This window comes from Zootoca vivipara, chromosome 14 (assembly GCF_963506605.1).
Source record: "Zootoca vivipara chromosome 14, rZooViv1.1, whole genome shotgun sequence".
Lineage (NCBI taxonomy): Eukaryota > Metazoa > Chordata > Lepidosauria > Squamata > Lacertidae > Zootoca > Zootoca vivipara.
Window position 1 is genome coordinate 40,932,643 of NC_083289.1, and position 9,195 is coordinate 40,941,837.

Genomic DNA, 9,195 nt, shown 5'->3' on the forward strand with positions numbered 1-9,195 from the left:
GATTGGTATTAGATAGTGGAAAGCCCATTTTGATGTTTCCACCAGTGAAAGTACAATTACAGCATCCTGCGATGGAGATCTGAATGCATTGGGTTTTTTAATTATTTACTTTCAATGTAACAAGGAACAATTTTTTAAAAAGGAACAAATAAATCAGCAATAAATAATACAGTGGTACCTCGGTTTACGAACTTAATCCGTTCCAGAAGTCCGTTCTTAAACCGAAACCATTCTTAAACCGAGGTGCGCTTTCCCTAATGAGGCCTCCTGCTGCCAGTGCCCTTCCACCGTTCGGGTTCCGTTCTTAGACCGAGGTAAAGTTCTCAAACCGGGACACTACTTCCGGATTCGCGGAGTTCGTAAACCGATTTGTTCATAAACAGGACTGTTCTTAAACCGAGATACCACTGTAAAATAAAATAAAATCATCATACACAGAGTGGGTTATATACACATGCATGCACCAAACAGGCATGCATGTATAATATGCATGTGGTATGCAGAATAATTTAAGCGACTGAAACGAAATAAAATAATGGGCCTACACAAGAAGTGGTACAAAATGTTTAGGACTGTTATGAAAAATGTACCCCAAAATGCGTTGCCTTTTAAGAAGGACAGACGCGGGTCGGAAGCTCCAAAATTTGCACTAAGTTCAGCTCCGCCGGGAAAATGACAGAGACCACACAATGCTGTCAGGAAAAACAAACTGATCCCTTTATTGCAGAATGCAAAACTACAGCTGTAGGGTCCCTGCCTCTGGAAAGAAGGAAGGAACCCCGGGAAATGGTAAGGACCCCCTATATACCCTCCTGTTCCTGCATGGAAATCTCTGGACTGCGAGGGAGGGGGAGACAAGGGCGGTGGGTGGGAGATCGGATTAGCTGGGTGCGGAGATGACTTTTCCTTTCAGATGGAGAGATGTCAATCTCTCTTCTCCTGTCGTTGATGGTACTCCCCTTTGTTTTGACAGGTGGGCAATCCTTCGAGATGGGCGCAGGAGTGGAGCGATTTCCTGACGATTTCCATGAGGTAATTTTGGCAGGTGTTTTCCTTGAGGCCGCGGAAAGATGGACTATGGCATGTTTAATTTGAATAAAGTTGTCAAGCTAATCTTTCTATTGTCCGTGTCTTCCTTCGTTGGGTATGGGACGGTGATGGGGAGGTTTCAGGGGGGCTTGGGGTCAGAGAAGGGTTGCACAGAAAATAAGTATGGAAAACATTTCTAATACATCCTGACGTATACAGTTCTAAAATATAAAACAGTGATTTTCTAATACAAAGAGATACTAACAAACCTATTTTCTAATACAGAGGAACACTAGTCTAATTAATCAAGAGTAATACTGAGGTTGTGGTTAGGTTCTTAGGCATATAGGGAGGGACGCCTTTCAAGGGATATAAGGGGTTTCTCACATTTAAGGCACATAAGGCCAGCAGACATATAATCACAAGAAGCAAGCATATAATCACGAGAAGGTAAAAGTTCATAGCAAGTTTGTATAAGGTTTGTATAAAATGGTAAGGCTGTATAAAAATGGGCTGCGTTACTTGGTGGAGTTTATGATAATTGTCTGTGATAATTGTCTAGGCGAGGGTTGCATATGCTTGTCCTTAGGCGAAGGGGAAATGCAGATGTCTAGGCAAGGGTTGCATATGCTTGTCCTTAGGCGAAGGGGAAATGCAGAGTTTATGTTGGATTTTAGGAGGTGTTTGAATATGTTAATCCCTGCGGAGGGGGTGCGGGTCTCTGGAGGGAAGGAGAGCCAAGCTGTGGCGGCGAAATGGTGGTGCGAAGGACTCTGGGTAGCCGTAGCTGTCAAGCTGTGGTTACCCCTCTCTGTTCATTAATAATGGTGTCCTGCAACCCCCCCAATATGATTTTATAACAGTGTCCCCTCTCTGAGGCAATATTGTTGTGTAACAACCAATCATTGCCTCATATAATCGACAGTGACGTATTCTCCATTTCACTGTATGCAGCAGTATTCTAGCACTTATGGGAAAAACAAGTGGTCTATGCTTTACATTTACCAGAAGATCCACCAATATTGACTGGAAAGTGTAGTTTGTTTGTTTGTTTTTACCTTTTTGTGTGTTGTCAGGTGTCAAAGCTAGCTCTCCTCTGGTCTCACACCTCCATCATGGCACAGCAGCAACAATCCCTGGTGAATCCCCTTAGGGCTTTCATATCGACCATGTCACCTGGCACTCACCATAGCTGCCACAGGTTTGGACATGTCATGAGAGAGATGCCTTTGCCTTGGGCTTTCTATGGGATTTTTTATTATAGGCTCTGGTCTTGCACTGTAGTAGGGAGTTGCTCAGTTACTCTTAAAGGGAGAAAGCTACTTGCACCTTGGATTCACTTGCCCAATTAGAACTGACCCAATTATAATTTATACAGCCCCATAAAAACCATTCTGAAAAGGGCAGATGTCCAAATTGGTCAATTTAATTCTATAAGGAATCATTCCAGGTAAATCAAGGCATATACACCTTCTTGTATCTGCTGGTTTCATGAATCCTGAAACTGCTTCTTGGTAAAAAGAAGGCTGGCACACTACAAAGTGCCAGGTGAGATAAGGAAATGTGGTCATAAATTGATCTAAATCTCAACAATGGACTATGCAATAGCCTGATCTTTTAGAAAACATGAGTCCTCCATTGGGCGAGTCCTCCATTGGGCGTATAAGGAATAATACCACCATTGGGTGCATAAGGAATGTTACACTATACAATAACTTACTATACATAAAACATGAAAGCAATTACACACAAAAATGCCCCCCCCCTTTGTGGAAATAACATATACTTGTCAGACATAGGTCAAGGTTTCTGCAGAATATCACGTAACATAAAACATAATTATATATCAGTTGCACAGTCTTGAGGGCACAGTCTAAAATAAAAAAAGAAATATCCTTGTAACTCATTCCCCCCCCTTGTCCGTCCCATTTGACACATTTCAGCATTCTTACATAATAACACATAATGCATAAAACCTTCACATTGTTAAGTCTACACCATTTGTATATCTTGAGGCAATTGGGTGAACTTGAGATAATTCTTGCTGCTTTTGCATGTATTTCCAACCTTGGGCACAAGGGCTTTTCTTGTCTGCCTTTGAGTCACTGGGAGGAAGTTAACAGCACTTCTAAACCTTGCTGAAACATTATAGCTAAGAGATAAAATGCCCTTCATAATTCAATTACTTAGTTTCTCAAGTCTTTTATGGGAATAAATTGTTGTGGCCACTGTGATGCATTGGCAGGTTGGTAAGGTGGTGAGGGGATGGTATTAGCATTTGATTTCCTGTAAAATATCCTTTTGAAAATAGGCCTGTAGGGGGTTGGGGCCTGAAGATATAATTAGTTAAATAATAATAATAATAATAAAGGGGAAAATATTCTATAAAGTTCTTCTTGGGAAGCTGCAAATAATATGTGATCATAGTTAAGCATTTTATTCATTTAAATATTATTATTATCATTCATATTTAATTACTGCTGTTATTGTCTACTCAGTCTGTTTAATTTACTTCACCTAGTTTGGCTGTGGAGGACAACAATTTTGTTAATTAGGACACAATTGATAAGTTATTAACATTTTCCATGTGTGGTTCTGAATTCTCTTTGAGGTTCGCGTATCCTGTTTGAAAGGGATTATTATTACTATTATTATTTACAGGAAAGAATGACTTAGATGCTACATTCGTATGTACAGGAAGAAAAAGTAGAAATAGAAAAAATGCATAAATAAAAACAAAATGATATTTAGATTACCACTCAAACAACAATTTTTTTTTTTTTAAGAAGGACTTGACACAAAAATCTCAGATTAAAAAAAAATTATTATCAAATAATATGAAGACATTATAAAGACCATACAGGTTAATATTGGCATTCCACGTGATGGACTGATGGACATGCCCCAAAATATAACAAAACAAAACACTGACATATGAGGAACCAAAATAAATAAATAAATGCTAAAACACACAATTTCTAATAATGAGCATCTCAAATGAAAATAAAGAGTAGCAATCTAAAGTTGTACAAGTATGGTTAGATTAATTTCATAGACATAATGGAAAAACTGATTTAATAAATGGAAGCAGATTATTTGTAAGCTAAAGAGAAGCGTCAAAGCCAAAGAGAAATAATAAAAGAGGAAAAAGGAAATTACTGTTTGTATCTCTTCACTCCCCCCCCCCTTTTTTTTTTTGCTGTGGGAGAAAGGAAAAAATAAACACTTGTTACTGGAGTTTAGTCTTCTTAAAGGTTCACATATCCTTTAGAAATGTTCTTCCTGGGAAAGCTGTGAGAATAATTTTTGCATGTTAGGTTGGAACTTTGCAAGGGGGGAGGTTATGCAGGAGTTAATGCTTGGGGTGAAATGCAAATGCGAGATAAGTATCTGAAGGTGCTTCCTGAATACCCATTGGAAAGGGGGAGCAGACCCTTGGTTTGCATAGTCTGGAGTTTTTTCTAAGCCCTTGACTAAAATCACAATCAGTATCCTGTTGAAAGGGGAAACAAACAACAACAAAAAGTACTCAAGCGATGAAAGTACTCAAGCGATGAACTCAAAGTGGGAGTGCTGAGATATTTACCTCTGGAAAGAATTTTGCATATTAGATTTGGAATGATGGTCCAACACTTGACCCTTTTGTTTTCTCAAGTGACCCCCTGGAGTCAAAGACACATAAGGAAATTTAAACAAATTTTCCCCTGCATGGCACAGGCCCTTCAGCATTTGGTTGCTGTTTTTGTTTTGTTTTGTTTTTAACCTCCTTTTTCTCTCTATTTTTCTCTTCAAGCTGGCATAGCCTCTGTGCATGTACAAAGTTCATGATTCAGAAATCCATTGTACCACTTGAAAGTGTTGCTGGTGTTGGCTAAATTACCATTTGAATAGAGGAAGGGAAGGGTGAATAGGTTAGATTTTACACAGAAACCCAACAATTTACACTTCCACCAAACCAGCAACAAAAAGTGGTCAAATTAAATTATTTTTGGTCAGTTTAAATCCATTTCTATAGCTTTTGTGTCCTGAGATATTTCTGACACCTCTTACTTCCTGTTCCTTGCTGCTTAGGAAGCAGGCTTATAAATCTTAAACTTTAAATATATAAAACTTCAACATCCAGACAACCCAATATTTTCACAGACAACCCAACCCAATACTTTCACAAGAAAGCTGCAATAAAAGTTTGGTCAAATTAAACTCCTTAATGAAGTCATGGCACTAATTAGCCATGTTTACTGTACTATATAAACATCTCATACCCCAGGCAAAATAAATCTTGATTTGCCCCCTTTATCTACAGGGTTCGGGGTGAATTCGTAATTGCAAATGTTTTCGTTTGTTTTTAATTAATTTATTACAGCCATGGCAGACTAAATTCTCTGCCCCTTATCTATGGGTAATATGGCCAGAGCAGACTTAATGATATTCAACATTCTTACTCATCTCGGCCTCACCATCTTCCAGACTAATTCTTCTGGCCTTTATGTACAGGGATGGTCAAGGCTCATTCTGCTTGATTATGAATTTGTATGTGCTTGAACTGTTGGCTGGAGTTTTGCAGTTAAAAAATAGCCGACAATATGGTGGTGGGGGGGGGAAACACCAGACATTCATTTCCAATGTATGATATACCATCTCTACCTCTTTCTAAGTGGCACCTCAAACTCTTCATGCCAAACTTTAAAAATCTGTCTTTCCATCCTTCTCCACCAAAGAGTAAAGCTTGACTGAATTCAGGCCATTTCACTAAGCCACCAGAGTTTAAACTCACTTTTCAGTGCTTGAGTAATCTAGTCCACCCCTTCTGAAATATGGGGATCTCAACACTATCACCGCCCTTAGGATACACATACATTTGAGTACAGATGCCTGACTGGGAAGGAAACACGGGCTATGCCCTATCACGGAAGCACACGTGTGTACTAAGGGAAAAATAAGGAAGGGGAAGATTAAAAGTACCAACGTTATATAGAAGCCTTTAGCAAATCTTAAGATTGGATAAAGATTGGGAAATGTTCAAGACTTTCATATGTGCTTAAACTTTAAACCTTAATAGAGAAAGTGATAAAAACTTATATAATCACTCCATAAAAACAACAATGACACTCTTGTTCCAACTCTGAAAACCAATAATCTTTCCTTGCCAGAAAGCAGAGCTGGGCTGAATTTCAACCCATCACCACATCAGACACATTGCCTTTCACATAGCTCTAAAATGGAAGTTAGAAGGGACCCTGAGGTCATTTAGTCTAACCCTCTAAGATACAGGATTCACAAGATTTGAATGAAAATACCAACTTTATACAGAACCCTTTAGCAGATGAGTTTTTTTCCTTAAGAGACTGATATCAGGAGCCCGACAATAACCCTTCTGTCCAACACAATCAAAGTTAAAACTAGACTCAGATAGACAATTCCTGGCTATGGAAGCTCTACTTTTGACAAACAAATCACCTTTATAGGAATAGCTGTTCAATTTTCCTTTAGTCAATATTCCTCTAGTCACTTGGAGAAAGACTCCCCTTTGTAGCCTCTCTCAATAACAACATTTGCACACCTCATTCTCATATTTATCATGTTTAAGATTGATTGGTTCAACATTGTTTCTTTATACTAGAAATTTAAAACAAGTTGGCAGTTTTAACTATGCACACTTAAGAAGGCAGTCTATGGATGTTGTGGCCAATCTAAACACAACCCCACAACATTTCTAAACATTGAGTACATCTCTTATCCACTTATAGCTGGAGTTTATGAAGTGAATATTTTCAAGTTTCGAAATTTTTTCAAAGCATTGAGCAAGCATTTTCAAAGTTACAACTCTTTATTTTCCTTCATCCTGCCCCTCTTTTCTGTTGAAAAATGGGTAGGTACACACACACACACACCTCTTTATACTTTTGGAGAGAGAAAAAAAAACAACCTTCTACAGCCTCTTTAAAACAAACCTTTACACACTACTTCCACTCTTTTTAATATTTGCCATGTTTTTGGGTTGATCAAGCCCTTACATAAAAATTATTTAAGCAAGCTTGCATTTTGTTTTGGTTTTTTTTTTCTTGTTTTAGACCCTGAAACATTTCTTAAATACAATTGGAGGCGTTTATCAGAGTTCAGACGGGAAGTAAGCTCTCCTTGGGCTTATTTCTCCCCTGAAGCCTGCAGAGTTGTCTCTTTGGACAGGGGTGCACCCATTTATTTATTTTTTTTGCCCTGGTCAGTCTCCGAAGGGGCACTTGCGCAAGTTCTAGCCCTGGGCGGTCTCCGACGGGGCCTTGGGGTCTCTCGGGGTTCACGGGACTCCTGGGGAACCTGGGGCACGTCTAAGGAAAGTGGACTGACTCCGATAGGAAAGTGGACCGACTCCGATAGGAAAGTGGGTTTGGGAAGGTTTGCTAAAGGGCTCTCTAAGGGAAAATGGGGTTTGGAAAGTCTCCTTAGGAAAACGTTCTAGGAAAGTGGACACACTCCGAGGAGGACTCCTTATTCCCATCCACAATTTAATAGTGCCACAGCAATCTCCCTGCCTCTTGCTCTCTAGACTCAGGTCCTACTGAACGCTTGCCTACGCAATGCCAGATCGGACCTGAGGAAATGCAAAGTAGGAAGAGGGAACGGGCGCACTTGCAATCTCTGGTCATGGGTCATACCTAACAAAAGGTCGCCATGGCAGAGGGGCGTCTTCACCCGGGATAGCTAAGCGAGAGAAGGGAGAGTTGCCAAGGCTCGCTATCTGGGCAAAACTCCGACGGACAACAAGCCTTGGGGAGGAAAAGGGCAGCCGCAAAACCTTCCAGCCTGGGCAGACTCCGACGGGCTTTGGGTTTTTTTGGCTATGAAAAATAGGAAAGAGTTTGATTGCTGTGACAATTCCCACCCCGAAAAGCCAATTTCCCTATTGATACTCACGTCGCAGCGCGCTGCCTTCTTTTCCTGAAGCTTGGTCACCTTGCAACAATCAGGAGAAGAAAAATCTTGTAAAATCAACCCCCACGGCCGTCTGGATCCTGATTGTTTTCCCTGTGTGGTCCCGCTAAGGATCCCAGTTAGGCCAGAACTCCAGGGACAGTCGGGGAAGGGGATCCCCCCTGCAAATGGCTGGGTGCGCTTGGGCTCCCCAACCACGGCGCCCCAAGAGTACGGCTAAACGGAGTCTCCTGGCTGGCTCGCCATATTGTTATGAAAAATGTACCCCAAAATGCGTTGCCTTTTAAGAAGGACAGACGCGGGTCGGAAGCTCCAAAATTTGCACTAAGTTCAGCTCCGCCGGGAAAATGACAGAGACCACACAATGCTGTCAGGAAAAACAAACTGATCCCTTTATTGCAGAATGCAAAACTACAGCTGTAGGGTCCCTGCCTCTGGAAAGAAGGAAGGAACCCCGGGAAATGGTAAGGACCCCCTATATACCCTCCTGTTCCTGCATGGAAATCTCTGGACTGCGAGGGAGGGGGAGACAAGGGCGGTGGGTGGGAGATCGGATTAGCTGGGTGCGGAGATGACTTTTCCTTTCAGATGGAGAGATGTCAATCTCTCTTCTCCTGTCGTTGATGGTACTCCCCTTTGTTTTGACAGGTGGGCAATCCTTCGAGATGGGCGCAGGAGTGGAGCGATTTCCTGACGATTTCCATGAGGTAATTTTGGCAGGTGTTTTCCTTGAGGCCGCGGAAAGATGGACTATGGCATGTTTAATTTGAATAAAGTTGTCAAGCTAATCTTTCTATTGTCCGTGTCTTCCTTCGTTGGGTATGGGACGGTGATGGGGAGGTTTCAGGGGGGCTTGGGGTCAGAGAAGGGTTGCACAGAAAATAAGTATGGAAAACATTTCTAATACATCCTGACGTATACAGTTCTAAAATATAAAACAGTGATTTTCTAATACAAAGAGATACTAACAAACCTATTTTCTAATACAGAGGAACACTAGTCTAATTAATCAAGAGTAATACTGAGGTTGTGGTTAGGTTCTTAGGCATATAGGGAGGGACGCCTTTCAAGGGATATAAGGGGTTTCTCACATTTAAGGCACATAAGGCCAGCAGACATATAATCACAAGAAGCAAGCATATAATCACGAGAAGGTAAAAGTTCATAGCAAGTTTGTATAAGGTTTGTATAAAATGGTAAGGCTGTATAAAAATGGGCTGCGTTACTTGGTGGAGT

At 40.8% G+C, this 9,195-nt stretch overlaps 2 long non-coding RNA genes across 2 annotated transcripts; both read left to right on the forward strand.

Annotated features, from left to right (window-relative positions):
- Window positions 1-575: 575 nt before the first annotated feature.
- On the forward strand, window positions 576-1,113 carry LOC132593161 (uncharacterized). The gene is made up of 2 exons (XR_009558529.1): window positions 576-789; window positions 974-1,113. It is a non-coding gene; the product is annotated as an uncharacterized LOC132593161 (long non-coding RNA).
- A 6,937-nt stretch (window positions 1,114-8,050) lies between these two features.
- Window positions 8,051-8,747, forward strand: LOC132593180 (uncharacterized). The gene is made up of 2 exons (XR_009558542.1): window positions 8,051-8,423; window positions 8,608-8,747. It is a non-coding gene; the product is annotated as an uncharacterized LOC132593180 (long non-coding RNA).
- The last annotated feature ends 448 nt before the right edge of the window (window positions 8,748-9,195 follow it).